Below are 16,173 nucleotides of genomic sequence, written 5' to 3' on the forward strand. Positions count from 1 at the left end.
TCAAAACTACACCCAGTAGGATGGCTACTATCAAAAACCAGAAAATGGCAATTACTGACAATGATGTGGAGAAGTTAGAGCAGTTGTGCACTGTTGGAGGGAATGTAGAAGGACATCAGTCACTGGATTTAGGGCTCATCCTAATCTAATATGACCTCATCTTAACTAATTATATCTGCAAAGGCTCTATGTTCAAATAAACCCACTGTTATGGGTTAAATTGTGTCACCTCCCAAAAAAATTTTTGAAAGGAAAAATCATAGAAACAAAAAGTTTGTTCTTTGTGAAGATTGACAATATTGATAAACTTTTAGCAAGACTATCCTAGTCTGTTTAGGTTGCTATACCAAAATACCACAGACTGGATAGCTTATATACAACAGAAACTGTTTCTTATAGCCCTAGAGATTGGAAGTTCAAGATCAGGGTGCCAGCATGGTTGGATGAGGGCCTTCTTCCGGTTCACAGACTTTTCGTTGTATCCTCGCATGGTGTTAGGGGTGAGGTTGCTCTCTGAAGCCTCTTCTTTTATAAGGGCTCTACTCCCATGAATGAGGACTCTGCCCTCATGACCTAATCACCCCCCAATGCCCCACCTCTTAATACCATCACATTGGGCATTAGAATTTGCCATATGAATTTTGAGGGAACACAAATCTTTAGACCACAGCATAGACTTACACAGAAAAAGAAGATACAAATAATGAAAATCAGAAGTGAAAATGGGAACATTATTACTGAGCTTATAGAGATAAAAGGGATTATAAGAGAATACTATAAGTAGTTGTGCACCAACAAATTAAATAACCTAGAAGACTTGGACAAATTCCTTGAAACACACAAATTACATAACTGACTCAAGAAGAAAATCTGAACACACCTCTAACAAGAGATTGAATCAGTCATCAAAAATCTCCCAACAAGTCCTAGACCAGATGGCTTCACAGGTGAATTCTACCAAACATTTAAAGAATTAACATCAATCCTTCTCAAACTCTTCTGGAAACTTGAAGAGGAAGGGGCACTTCCTAACTCATCCTAGGAGGCCAGCATTACCCTGATACCAAAGCCAGATAAAGACATCACAAGAAAAGAAGATTATAGATTAGTATCCCTTTTGAATATAGATGCAAAAATCCTTGACAAGATGTTAGCAAATTGAATCCAACAACATATTAAAAGAATTATTCACCATGACCAAATGGAATTTATCCCAGGAATGCAAGGGTGTGATTCATCATAAGAAAATCAATCAATGTAATACTTTAATAGAATGAAGAAAACAAAAGCATATCTTCATCTTGATTGGAGCAGAAAAGGCATTTGATAAATCCAACACCGTTTTATGATAAAAACTCTCAGAAACATTATATTCACTTTAACAGCACATATACTAAAATTGGAATGATATAGGGAAAATGAGCATGACCCCTGTACAAGGAGGACATGCACATTTGTGAAGGATTCCATATTTTTGCCAACTATACTTCAATTTCTAAAAAACTCTCGGGGTGCCTGGGTGGATCAGTTGTTAAGCGTCTGCCTTCTACTCAGGTCATGATCCCAGGGTCCTGGGATCGAGTCCCGCATCGGGCTCCCTGCTCCGCGGGAAGCCTGCTTCTCCCTCTCCCATTCCCCCTGCTTGTGTTCCCTCTCTCGCTGTCTCTCTCTGTCAAATAAATAAATAAAATCTTTAAAAAAATAAAAAACTCTCAGAAAGGTAGGAATAAAGGGAAATTTCCTCAACATGATAAAGGGCATTTATTTAATTACACAATTACAATAATCTTTTTTATTCGTATTGTAACACATTGCCTTATTAATAATTAAGGCATTCTGAATACACCGTATCTCAATGTGGACAAAAAAATTTTAATATTGATTATTTGCTAGATAAAGGGCATTGATGAGAAATCCACAGTTAACATCATATTCATAGACTGAAAGCCATCCCCCTAAGATAAGGAACAAGACAAGGATGACTGCTTTTACTGCTGTTATTCAATATTGTACAGAAAGTTCTAGCCAGAGCAATTAGACAAGAGAAAGAAATAAAAGACACCCAAATTGGAAAGAGGTAGAACTATGTCTATTCATGGATGGTGGGATTCTATATTTAGAAAATCCCAAAGAATCCACCAGAAAGCTGCTAGAGTGATACTTTGTTACAGCAATCCTAGAAAACTAATACAGTCACATTCTGAAGTCATGGGTAGACATGAATTGGGGTTCGGAGGAGACACTATTCAACCCACTACCCTGGGCTTTCAGATTCCTTTACCGACATTCATTCTTCCATTTCTGATCTGAAGATCATCCTCCCAGACAGATGAGATGGAAATAGGAAGCTGCAGGCAGCCGGTCACTGTGTTCTTGTTCCAAACACAACTTCAAAGCCTCTTGTTACCACTTCAGCCTGTTTTTGTGTTTTCCCCCCCTCTTGCTCTTTTATTGTAAATCGGGTCTCTCTTTGGCACTGGACCTTTTTTTCTGCTTCCCGTCTACTCCAGCTCAGCCAAAACGACCCCCCTCCCACTCATTTGAGATTCCCCCAGTAGAATTCATACTGAGGTCTCCAGAGCCACCTTCCTCCTTAGACCGTCTAAACTCCCTGAGTTTACATTGCAACAGCAGCTCACTTCTGGGTCATGTCCTAGAATTGTATGATTCCTGCCCAATATTTGAGACACAAGATTGTCATTTTTGCTAAGGAAAGGGTGTATTGTGGGAGCAGGGACCTAGTTGAGCCCGCACCGGGCTTCCTGCTCCGCGGGAAGCCTGCTTCTCCCTCTCCCACTCCCCCTGCTTGTGTTCCCTTTCTCGCTGTCTCTCTCTGTCAAATGAATAAATAAAATCTTAAAAAAAAAAAAGTTCAAGACATCCTAACTCCCTGGGTTGTTATTTTTTCCTTCTTTTTTTAAAGAATGATTTATTTATTTGAGAGAGAGGGAGAGTGAGCGAGCACCGAGCAGCAGGGAGGAGCAGAGGGAGAGGGAGAAGCAGACGCCCTGCTGACACAGGGAGCCGGATGTGGGGCTTGATCCCAAGACCTCGAGATCATGACCTGAACCAAAGGCTAAGGCTTAACCAACTGAGCCACCCAGGCGCCACCTCCCCGCCTCCCCCACCCACGGAATGAACTCTTAAAGAAAAAAAAAAGCTTCTGGGCATTTTTTTCAGGGATGGGAGGAGAAAATTTAATTCTGTATTTGCTGTAATGTTCTGCTAATCTTGAAAAAAATGTATGAAGTCACAGAGCTAAAAACACTGATTTTAAATTTTGAATTTCACAGAGCAGAATTACAGTATAAACACATTTATTTTAAAACATTAAGAGGCAAAAGACCACATATATAATTCCATTTACATAAAACACCTGGAATAGCCAAATTTATGGAGACAAAAAATAGATTAGTGGCTGCTTAGGACTAGATGGGCGGGACAGAAGGATAGAAAGCAAAGAGCACAGAGTTTCCTTTTGAGGTAATGAAAATATTCCAAACTTAATTGCAATGATGGTCATGCACATCTGGTAATATACTAAAAACTATTGTGTTGTACACTGTAAGTAGATGAATTATGTGGTATTTGAATTATAACTCAACAAAACTGTTTAAAAAAATAAACATTCAGGTGCTCTCTTTGCTGAATGCACTGTGAGAATGAAGACCATTTTCAGTAACCAGACTATCTACATTCCAGAAAATGTCATCACCCTGAAGGGACAGTTATTGTAAAAAGCCCAGCGGAATCCTGTGGAGGGATGTCATCAGTGTAGAAATCAGCCTCCTTGGAAAGAAAAGTGAGAGGCTCTGGTCTGACAAAGAGGAACTGGCGGGGGTTCAAACAGTCTGTAGTCAAATATAGCACATGAGCAAGGGTGTTCCACTGGGTTTCCATTAAGATGAGGTCTGTGTGTGCTCACTTCCCCATTTATGTCTTTATTCAGGAGAGCAGGTCTCTTGTTAAAATCTGAAAATTTGGGACACCTGGGTGGCTCAGTCGGGTGAGCGTCTGCCTTCAGCTTGGGTAGTGGTCCCGGGGTCCTGGGATCGAGTCCCACATCGGGCTCCCTGCTTGGCGAGGAGTCTGCTTCTCCCTCTGCCCCTTACCCTGCTTGTGTTCTCTCTCTCTCTCTCTCTCTCTCTCTCTGATAAATAAATAAATAAAATCTTTTTAAAAATCTGAAAATTCTTGGATGAAAAAAATCTATCTGCTGGTTCAAATGAGGCCAGGTATTGCTTGGTCAGTATCTCAAGCCCAGAAAGTTACTGGCATTGAACTTGTACAAATTCACCTTCTTTGATTCAGCAAGCTACAACAGTTAATCACCAGGACATCAGAAAATTTTTAGATGCTATCTGTCTCTCAGAAAGGAACCGATCAGTGGGCTAGTGAAAAAGGTCTGAGGTTGTCCATCTAGAGAAACAAGAAGATGCCAAATGAGTCCCAAGACCTATTTGAGATATTGTTTAAATGCAATAAAATTTATCTATTGGAAAAAAACCAAAAACAAAACAGGAAGTCTCGGGCACCTGGGTGGCTCAGTCAGTTGAGTGTTTGCCTTTGGCTTGGGTCATGATCCCTGAGTCCCGGGATCGGGCCCCGTGTCCCTGCTCAATGGAGAGTCTGCTTCTCCCTCTCCCTCTGCTCCTTCCCCTGCTCATGCTCTCTCACTTGCTCACTCTCTCAAATAAATAAATAAAATCTTTTAAAAAAAAATAGGAAGTCTCAAACTTGTGTTCTGATCAGCTGAGTATCCTGTGACTTGCTAGGTAAGCTCAAGGCTGTGACCATACAATCTTTGCAGGGACGTTTGGTGTTGCTGCACCCCACCACAGGGGGAAGCATACTCTATTAGTACTTTCTGTCCTAGACATCAGAAAGTCCTTTGGATGTAGGGTCATTTGGGAAAAGAAGTGAATGTGCCATCAACAATGGTAAATGCAGTCTTGGGTGTATTACCTTGAGTAAGTCATTTTACCTCTCTGAACCTTAATTTCCACATCTGTAACAGAGACAGAGCCATTTTACAGTCTTTCAGAGCTGTAAGTCTCCCTTCACAGAGTGCCTGCTCACAGGGATTGCTATATCACTATTGTCATCGAGCAATAGGAATGCAGCGGGCACCCCCACACACCCCAGGTGCCCCAGTGATGCTCTGTATGTTCTCATCTGAGGGGGAGGGCCCATGGGATGGAGCTCATGGAACAAGGAGGGGGATCAGTTGCCAGAAAGCCATAGTCCAGCTAAACCAAGACAGCCAGGACTCCAGTGCAGGCCCCCGAGTACAAACGTAGTCACAGTAGCTGTCCCAGAAGAAGGACAAGGGAGAGGTTCCTTCTGACTGGGAGGAAACAAAAGAGCTGGCATCCGAACCAAGCTTAGAAAGATGACCTGGAGAACAGGACAAAGAACGCTAAGCCTCCAAGACAAGCCTGGGAAAGTACTTCTGGGCCCAAGAGGCAGGTGTACAAGTTGGAGTGCACGGAGGGATGGGAGAGACACCCAGAAAAGTAGCTTAAGACAGACAGACTGACAGTCACATAGCAAAGTGATTCTGTGCTTCAGATGTACAATAACGGTGAATAAAACACAAAAAGAGAAAGACCCCGAAAGATCTTGTCAAGATTAAAGTAAGTGAGACCTCTTTGCGGACCAGACACAAGCGGAAGGGGTGGATGGGGAGCCCCAGGGCCTGCCCCTGGCTCAAGGGCAGAGCTCGCGGCTGAGGGCTTCCATTTTCCCTTCCCTGGGGTAGCAGGAAGTACAAGCGCCCATGGGTACAACCCCCCTGGAGAGCCCTCAGGATGCCCAGTGAAGGGGGAGATGAACAGACCCTCCACCCCGCAGCTCCAGGCCTAGAACACGCCCAGGCACAGTCTCACACGTGAGCACAACGTCAGGAGTCATCTGAGGAACGTATGTTGCGGTGTTGACGGTGAACGTGAAGAATGGAAACAGCCTAAGTGCTGAATAGGGTAAGGGCAAAATCAGCAGTGGTGTATTCGCACGGTAGAATCCTCTCCAGCAATTAAATGCGTGAGCTGGAGCTACATGTACCAGCGTGGACAGATCTGGCCAAAGCGCCTCACGTGGCTACGTGTGGTTTCCTGGGGCTGCCAGAGTAGACTCCTCTCCCAGGGACGGATGTTGCTGTCGGTGAATGGTTATCTGGTCCACCACAGGTATTCAGAGAAAGAAATGAGCGGGGTCACTTCAGACTGCGGCCAGTGTCAGGGATAAATCAGGGAGACGTGGAGAGGGTGCTAATTTATATCAGGTGTATTGGAGAAGAACATTCCATGCCCCTTATTCCTCTCGTTTAAAATCATCTTCTGCTTTTCTCCTTCCCGTATGGTCGGTTTTGAGCTCTTTTCTTTAGGTGGTGGTGGAAAGCTGATATTGGGTCTTGAGAATGCTGCAGGAGAAAAGGGGTTTCAGGAAGAGTATGTCTCCTCTTTCCAGCAACTGCAGATGCGGAGACGCCACTCCATGTCATAAAATTGGTTCAAAGAATCTTACCTAAATGAAGTGTGGGAATTGAGAATATGTATGAAAGTTCCATCCAGAACTGAAACTTGTTCTGTTTTCTGTTACTAAAAGCTGTGCTTGGAAAGGAGACACTGATTTATAAAGTAACATGGGGAATCTCAAAAACATTATGCTGAGTGAAAGAAGCTAGACACAAAAATCATCCTGTATAATTCTATTTGTGTGAAACTCTAGAGAAGCCAAATCTAACCTATAGGGACACAAAGCAGATCAGTGGTTGCTTGGGGCCAGGGGTGAGGGTAGGATTGACTGGGAAGGGTCAGAGGGACCTGCCTGGAGTAGTGGGAAAGTTCTATATTTTGATAGTGGTGGTGGGTACTCAGGTTTGTACATTTGCCAAGTCTTATGAACTGTACACTTAGAATGGGTGTGCATTTTATTACAGTAAACTATACCTCCAGAATTTGTTTTAAATAATTTTTTTAAAGATTTTATTTATTTATTTGACAAAGAGAGACACAGCAAGAGAGGGAACACAAGCAGGGGGAGTGGGAGAGGGAGAAGCAGGCTTCCCACTGAGCAAGGAGCCTGATACGGGGCTCGATCCCAGGACCCCGAGATCATGACCTGAGCTGAAGGCAGACGCTTAACGACTGAGCCACCGAGGCGCCCCTGTCTTAAATAATAAAACAAAACAAAACAAAACAAAAAACTGTCCTTGGAAGTATTTCTGAAAGGTGGGGGAAGAACTTTTTAAGACAGTCGAACTTTAGAGACTATTTTTAGATCTTGTAGAAATAATCTCTAATCTCTAAAATACCTGTTACTTTAATTGGTTGTTGTATTTCATAACTGCTGCCCTGATGTTGATATTAAAAATAGCAGGGGCTCCTGGCTGGCTCAGTCAGTAGAGCATGAAACTCTTGATCTTGGGGTTGTAAGTTCGAGCCCCACCTTGGGTGTAGAGATTACTTAAAAATAAAATCTTTTGGGAAGCCTGGGTGGCTCAGTCAGCTAAGGAGCAACTCTTGGTTTTGGCTCAGGTCATGATCTCAGGGTCACGAGATTGAGCCCCACGTGGGGCTCTGTGCTCAGTGGGGAATCTGCTTGAGATTCTCTCCCTCTCCCTTCCCCTTTGTCCCCCCCAAATAAATAAATAAATAAAATCTTTCAAAAAATAAAAAATAAAATCTTTTAAAAAATTAAAATAAAACAATTGAAATATCAAGTAACATCTCTGTATTCCTAAAAGATGTAAATACTTGTATTCATATATATATTTGTCAACCCTGAGGATAAAAACTGACAGTTCCCTTTTTCTCTATATATGTATGAATGTATAATAAAACCCATAACTCTGTCAATTCGTGTTCAAACATGAGTTTGAAAGTCTTTGAGAAGTGGTACGACAGAGTGACTACAAGTATAAATCTGGAACCAGATTGGTTAAGTTTAAATTCCACCTCTGCCTGTTATTAGCTCTGTGGTATTAGAAAAGTTTCTTAACTTGGCTGTGCCTCAGTCACTGCGTTAATAACATGGGAATAATAATAGCATCTACTTCATAGGGTCATTGTGAGAAGTAAATAAGTTAATACATGTAAAGCACCCAGCATGTGGCACATAGTGTATCAGTCAGGTTAGGTTAGTTATGCTGTGGTAACAAACAGCTCCAAAAGCTCAGTTGTTTGAAACAATAAAGGTTTATTTCTCACTCCTGCCACACATCCATCATAGGTTAGAAGGGGAACACTGATCACCCTAAGTCACTCAGCAACTCAGGCTGATGGAAACTTAATTTTGACTCATGTTTCCATGATCTGACCAAGTCAGGAAAAAGGGATGTGGCAAATTAGACACTGGCTCTTAAAATTTCTGCTATTTACATTCCATTTAGTAAAAATAGTTACATTGTCACACCTAACTTTGGAAGGGCAAGACCATGTGTCTAGAAATCGGGAGACCCAGGGGTGCCTGGGTGGCTCAGTTGGTTAAGCGACTGCCTTCGGCTCAGGTCATGATCCTGGAGTCCCAGGATCAAGTCCCGCATCGGGCTCCCTGCTCAGCGGGGAGTCTGCTTCTCCCTCTGACCCTCCCCCCTCTCATGCTCTCTCTCTATCTCATTCTCTCTCAAATAAATAAAATAAAATCTTAAAAAAAAAAAAAAGAAAGGGGGAGAACCGGAAATATTTGGTGACCAGCACTAATGACTACCATGGTTAGTTATTATCATTGCATTTTGAAGTAGGTAGAGGAGGACTTAATGAGGAGGTGACATTTTTGCTGAGGTCAGAATGAGAAAGGAGAAACTATGGAAGAAATATGTGTAAAGTCTGTAAGGCAGGAATGGGCTTGAAGTATTTGAGAAACAGAAAAATGGTTCAATGGTTGGAGAATGAATGAATGAGAGCTAGCCGGGCTGGGTCACACAAGGCCTTGTAGGTCGTGGTAAGGAGTTTGAGTTTTATTCCAAAGTGTAATGGGAAACCACTGGAAGGTTTTAGCCAGGTGACATGGTATAATCTTAATAAAGACCATTCACTGTGGTTGCTCTTGTGGGATGGGTACGTATGGAAAAAGGGAGATCAGTCCAGGTGAAGATGCTGGTTGTCTGGACAAGGCTGTAGCAATATAGTTGGAGACAAGTAAGCATAGGCAAGATTAATTTTGGAAGTAGAGCTGATAGATTGGATGTGGAAGGTGAGGGAAAAGAAGGAATCAGTAATAACTCCTAGGTTTCTGGCCTCAGAAACTGAGTGGTTGTGTTACCCGAAACTGGGTTCATCTCTTGGTGGGTGTTGAGTCAAAAGACACAACCAAGCCAAAGAATAGGAAAAGGTTGAGTCAAAAGACACAACCAAGCCAAAGAATAGGAACAAGCAGAGTTTTTACCTGCAACAAGTAAAGGAGAACATCAGGGATATTTCCCAAAGCAGTGACTCCTTGAACAAAACTGGGGCATTTTTGGGTCAAGGGCACATACATATTTATGAAGAGGCTTGTGCCATGGGGGATTCAGCATGGAGTTGGGGCAAAAGTCATGTTTAGGTGACAGAGTCCAGGTTGAAGTCACAGGGCCAGCAAGGGTCACCATCATCAATTCTCTGGCTCTAGTTGGTCGGGTATCTGAGTGCTCAAAAGGGTTCAGATCCTGCAAAGATAACTCAAGAATGTTTATCGGGTCAGTCTTCACACCTTTGAATCAGAGCTGGGAGTTTTATCATGGATTTATTGTGCCTGATATGATCACGCTGTCCCCAACAGTGGCTATTCGTTCTTACATTTTTTTGTTCCCTTAAAATCTTCTCCTGGGGTCTATTCTTCTGCAATTTCAACATATGCCAGGAAGCTCTGCAAGAAATGTGCTGTGGGCAAATAGTGCTTGTGAAGCATAGATCTCAAGATGGCTGGGGGCCTAAAAAGACTTTTCTTATGTCAAGAAAACTATGTCTTGTCTTTATTTTTCCAGAAACCTCTAACTCCTTCTGCTCACAGTTACTGCGATGGAGAATTTTCCCGAAGTAGAAACTGAGTGGTAGTGGAGTTTTCCAAATCAAGACTTTTGGTTTTCCCCTGTTAATTTTGAGATGCTTTTGGATATTTAAGGGTTGATATCAGGCAGTACTTAGATATATGAATTTGGAGCAATGTGGAGCGGACAAGGCTGGAGATGTAAGCTTAGAGGCTGTATTAGTTGTCTATTGATGTGTAACAAATTACCCCAAACCTAGTAGCCTAAAGCAACAAACATTTTATATCTCACAGTTTCTGTTGGTCAGGAATTTGGGAGTGGCTTAGTTGGGTAATTCTGGTTTTGGGGCTCTCATAAAGTTGCAGTCAAGGTGTTAGTTGGCGCCGCAGTCACTCGAAAGCTTGATGGGGCTGGAGGATCCATTTCCAAGATGGCGAACACAGAAGGCTATTGGCAGGAGGCCTGAGTTCCTTGCTGGCTATTGGCAAGAGGCACATGCAACACCATAGGGTACTTCAATGTCCTTCAGGACTTGGCAGCTAGCTTCTCCAGCAAGAGATCCAAGAGGGAGCAAGAGGCCGAAACCACACTATGACCTAGTCTTAGTAGCAACATATCATCATTTCTGTCATCTTTTCTTGATCTCACAGATTAACCCTGATGTGATATGGGAGGAAATTACACAAGGACGTGAATCTCGGGAAATTTTATCATTATATAAATAGTATATAAAGCCATGAGAATAGATGGGATAATTTGGTGGGGGGAGAATATAGATAAAGAACCCTAGGACACTCCAACGTTTAAAGATCAGTCAGAAGAGAAGGAGCCAGTAGAGGAGGCTAAGAAGAACTGGTTAGTGAGGCAGGAGGCAAAGCAAGAACATGGAGCTTCACAGAAACCTAGGGGAGTGTTGACTTGAATAACCAAGTCAAAGGTTACGGAGAGCAAGAAGACTGCAAAGTAGTATGGATCTAACAACACAAAAATAATTGGTGATCATGCCAAGAGCAGTTTCCATGGAGTGTTAACCCTGACTGGAGTAGGTTGAGAGTAAAGAGAATGGAAAAATCTGGCAACATTGAGCACAGAAAATCCTTCTGATAAGTTTTCCTGTGGAGAGGAACTCGGGATCAAGGGAGAACACTTTTCATGATAAGAGATCTAGAACATGTTTGAGTGCTACACAGAAATGATCCAAAAGCAGGACAAACACTGTCAATGCCTGAGAAGGAGGGGTCACTGAGAGGAAGTCCTTGAGAAGGCATGAAGAGATGGGATTCTGAGCCTACACGGAGGGGCTGGACTGTGATGGGAACAGGTGCAATTCATCCAGGGTAATAGGAATGCAGGCAGAGAATGTGGCGGCAGCTGCAAGGGGGTGGGTGGATTTGGTGGTGGAAGGAAGGTGAGGGCTTCCCATCTTAGAAAGGTTTTATTTTATTTTATTTTATTTTATTTTATTTTATTTTATTTTATTATTTCTTCCTTTTCCTTCCCTTCCTTCTCTCCCTTCCTTCCTTCCTTGACTTAAAACAACAAAAATTTATTACCTCACAGATCGGGAGGCCAGAAGTCTGAAATCAAGGTGTTGGCAGAGTTGGTTCTTTCTGGAGGCTCTGAGGAAACATCCATTCCGTACTTCTCGCTTAGCTTCTGGCAGCCGCCAGCAATCCTTGGCATTCCTTGGCTTCTAGATTCATTACTCCAATCTCTGCTTCTCCCGTTTTCTTAATGAAATATAAGATGAAGGTTTACAATAAACATATGGATCATTAGAGTTTTAATTTACATTGTGATATAATGAGAGTTTTGACATTTTGAAGCTTCTGCCAATCTTTTCCTATTTCTTTTCTTTTTCTTTTTTTTCCCCAGCTTTATTCCCTTCTGTTATGGACTGAATGTCTGTGTCTCCCCAAAGCTCATATGTTGGGGCTGTAATCCCCATTGTGTCTAATCTGGAGTCAGGAAGTAATAAAAGTTAAATGAGGCCATAAGGGTGGGGTCCTGATCTGATAGGATGATGTCCTTAAAGAGGAGACACCAGAAAGCTCTCTGTCTCTCTGTGTGTGCAGACACTGAGGAAAGGCCATGCGAGAACACAGCAGAAAGCTGGCGGTCTGCAATCCAGGAAGAGGGCTCTCACCAGAAACCAAATCAGCCAAAGCCTTGATCTTGGACTTCTCGCTTCCAGAACTGTGAGAAAATAAACTTCCGTGGTTTAAGGCACCAGTCTGGGGGTATTTTATTATGGCGGCCTGAGCAGACTAAGATACCATCATATTTGAAAAGTGATATGGTTAATACCGAGAAAGAATACAAAATCGATCTGAAATTAAGGCATGCGCACAAGAGCAATTCAAATGCATTTAATAATAGTTGCTACATTGGTACTGAGCCACATAATTATGCAATCAAATTACTCTTTTTCCAACACTCGTTGATTTATCGGTATATATGTGTGGGAGTTCCATCACTAGAACATTTGTTTCTTCAGGCCACTTTGTTGCCCTGATGGCAGTTTTGCCCACTGTTTTGTTTGGAGCCACCAAACTTTCCAGTTTGTTCCCTGTGTTTGGGAACAGCAAAGAGGGAGCTGGTCTCATTCCCAGGTCAGGTTTGGGGGCTTCAGAGGGGGAGATTTCCCGAGGGAGAGGAGGTGTGGCAGCAAGTGCTTCTTCTCATCCTTTGGATGACAGTGTCTCCAGGTTATTAATACCCGTTTCACCCTCACTTCTCAAATCTCTTGAAAAAGCAGAATTTAGCAATTTAGAGCTCCAGGTGAGATGCCATCAGCAGGGGGTGAGCCTGAGCTTTCAGGAAATTGGTCATTGGTAACTGAGCTTTCAGGGACTTCAACTGTGGCTGAAATCAGAGGTGGTGGAGGGAATGGGACACCATGGGAAACTCTTAGGGACTTAGAAGGGGCTTTGGCAGGTGAGGGCCCCTGCAACTTAAACTTTTAGCTTCAGGGTTCATCGACCTCTGCAAGGAACTCATATTTGTCCTGGAGGGAGCCTTTGCGGAGGAAAATTTTACTCAAGGCAGCCTTCCACACATGGTTTGCCCTCCTTCCCAAGTCTCCTGCTGCTTCGGAGTCTCACTCACAGGCACATACTGCCTGCTCCTTTTTCCAGCTCTCCAGAATCCCAGAGGAATTTCCAGAGGGCAATTGGGAAGCGCCAGTCTTGTCATGGGCTTTACTGGGACATTGCTAAGTTTTAAGAAGGACACGTTTAGCCTCCCTGAAATATCCTAGAATGAAGATAAAAAAAGGCTGGATTTAGCATTTGCAGACAGGAAGAAATGCCCTAGGGGGCTTATTCCAGGACAGGGAGGAATGAGCCCCTTCAAAGCCACTTGGGATTTTCAAGCTGTTCACTGGAGGTTGAGGGGCTACATCATCTGGTGGCCAATTCAGGCAAGTCCTCTGAAAGACGTTTGGAGGAAAGGCTCAGAAATAAGAGCAGGAGCTAGAAACCAGTGCCCATGAGAGCTGGAACTCAGTAACGTGCCCACATTTGTTAACTCAGTTTCCCTTCTCCTTCTGTAGAGCTACTGGCAGATGAGTCCTTAGAATAGAAAGAGTTTGTGCACCTGTGTTTGGGAACAGCAAAGAGGGAGCTGGTCTCATTCCCAGGTCAGGTTTGGGGGCTTCAGAGGGGGAGATTTCCCGAGGGAGAGGTGGTGTGGCAGCAAGTGAGGAAGACAAAAGGGGAGGCAGGAGTGGAGATGCCCCAGAAGAAAAGCTATGGGGTGGTGGGTGACCCCAGGGAGAGGCAGGGCACTGGTGGAAGAATGGTTTCCTGAAAAATGAGATGAGGACTGCTAGATTCAGAAAAATGGGGAGAGAAGAGGAAATGGAGCTTCAGGGTAGTAAGGGATCAAGTTTATAATAAATAGGGACGGGGAAAGTAGGAGGAGATTGTCGTCTGGGAGGAATCTCAGAGGTAGCGTGGTTTCAGAAAATAAAGAATCTAGAGTGTGATCCAGTAAATAAGCAACCATGGGAAGAAAAAGGACTAGAGGTCACAGAACTGAGGCCCAGGATGGGGATGCTATTCACAGGGACAAGAAGTGGGATGGAGAAGGGGCCTGAGCCAAGGGCCAAATTCCTCAGTGAATTTGTGTGTGGGAGGAGAGACTTGGAGGCCAAAGGGATGTGAGGATAAAGCTGTTTGTTTTTAAATTTTTTAAATTATTAACATATATTATTTTTCCAGGGGTATAGGTCTGTGATTCATCAGTCTTACACAACACACAGCACTCACCACAACACATACCTTCCCCAATGTCCATCACCCAGCCACCCCATCCCCTCCCCTCCAACAACCCTCAGTTTGTATCCTAAGATTAAGAGTCCCTTATGGTTTGTCTCCCTCTCTGATTTTGTCTTGTTTCATTTTTTCCTCTCTTCCCCTATAATCCTCTGCCTTATTTCTTAAATTCTGCGTATCAGTGAGATCATATGATAATTGTATTTCTCTGACTGACTTATTTCGCTTGGCATAATACCCCTCTAGTTCCATCCACATCATTGCAAATGGCAAGATTTCATTTTTTGATGGCTGTGTAATATTCCATTGTGCATATATACCACATCTTCATTATCCACTCATCTGTCAATGGACGTCTGGGCTCTTTCCATAGTTTGGTTATTGTGGACATTGCTTCTATAAACATTGGGGTCCAGGTGCCCCTTCGGATCACTACGTTTGTATCTTTGGGGTAAATACCCAGTAGTGCAATTGCTGGGTCATAGGGTAGCTCTATTTTCAACTTTTTGAGGAACCTCCATACTGTTTTCCAGAGTGGCTGCACCAGCTTGCATTCCCAAGGATAAAGGTGTTTGAATGGAGTATTAAAGGATGAGAATGAAGGGCTTCCGGGCAGAGGGAAAGACTTGAGCATGGCACAGAGGCATGAAGCAACATAGTGTGTTCAGGACCCAAGGGCCAGGAACAGGGCAGATCGTTGATGAGGGACCAGAAGGCTGAGGACAGGCAGGAGTTGACACCCCACAACAGCCCCTCCCATGGGACATATGTGACAGCTCTCCTGGCTGCCCTAAAGGAAAAACAAAACGTTAACTTATAGGGATCACCATCCTGCAAGACATGAGTCTCCCTCAGTTTATAAAAATCTTAGCAATTTATCAGAACAAGGCATTTCTACCAATAACCTGCTTCCAGAAGGAAATGTAGATACAATTAAATGTCCTTATAACCTGCAGACCATTGACAGATACTTGAAGCGGGCAGAGTGTAATGTTCCTCCAGCAAGCTCCCAACTATCTTCATGTTAATGCCTTGCTAGAGGGGAAAAACAACCTTAACTTGACAATGGCAAGGCATCTGGTATCCTGTGAGTCTTCTTTAACACGTGAAAATCCTTTTGAAACCTCCCTTTTCCTTACCTCCCCCAACCCCATAGCATATAATCAGCCACCCCTCACAAGCCCGGTGCAGCATCTCTTTCTGTCCATGGGTCCTGTCCCTGTGCTTTAATAAACCACCATTGTTCACCAAAGACATCTCAAGAATTCTTTCTGGGTTGTGGGCTCTGGACTCCACCCCACTGAACCTCACCTATATTCCAAAACCCCCTCAGCTTCACGTATCTGTCAATGGGCTACAGATTATAAGGACATTTAATTGTATCTACATTCCCTTCTGGAAGCTAGGCCATTGATAGAAATGCTTTGTTCTTGTAAATTGTTAAAACTTATAAACTGAGGGAGACTCATGTCTTACAGGATTGTAATCTCTAGAAGCTAACTGTTTTTCCTTTAGGGCAGCCAGGAGTGCCTGAGGAATGTCACATATATCCCATGGGGGGGGTTGTTGTTGGTGGCGGTTTGTGGGGTGTCAGCTTCTGCCTGTTCTCAGATAGCCTTCTGCTCTTTCTGCTCAGAAGCCACTTGCTTGTTTCTTTACGACCCTGCAATGCCAAGAGGTAGCGTGGAGCCCCTGGTTAGAGGTTTGGGGCTCAGTGTGATGAGCGTCAAACACCATATCTGCACCAAAACCACTTCAAGATGGCCATGCGGTTCAGGACCTCACCCCACCTATATTCCAAAACCACATCAAGGTGACCATAGGTGGAGGCCTGGGGTCAAGGTTATGGCCGCACTGCGGACACCACTACGCATGGCTCCGCCTGGGCTCACTAGGTGTCCGGCCAATTCCCTGGGTCCCTCGCTGGCC

The 16,173-nt window shown here is 43.6% G+C and overlaps 1 non-coding gene across 1 annotated transcript; it reads left to right on the plus strand.

Moving 5' to 3' along the window:
• Positions 1–1,369: 1,369 nt before the first annotated feature.
• On the plus strand, positions 1,370–1,476 carry LOC116648891. Its single transcript, XR_004302581.1, has one exon. It is a non-coding gene; the product is annotated as a U6 spliceosomal RNA (small nuclear RNA).
• The last annotated feature ends 14,697 nt before the right edge of the window (positions 1,477–16,173 follow it).

This window comes from Phoca vitulina, unplaced genomic scaffold, assembly GCF_004348235.1.
Source record: "Phoca vitulina isolate PV1807 unplaced genomic scaffold, GSC_HSeal_1.0 scaffold45, whole genome shotgun sequence".
NCBI lineage: Eukaryota > Metazoa > Chordata > Mammalia > Carnivora > Phocidae > Phoca > Phoca vitulina.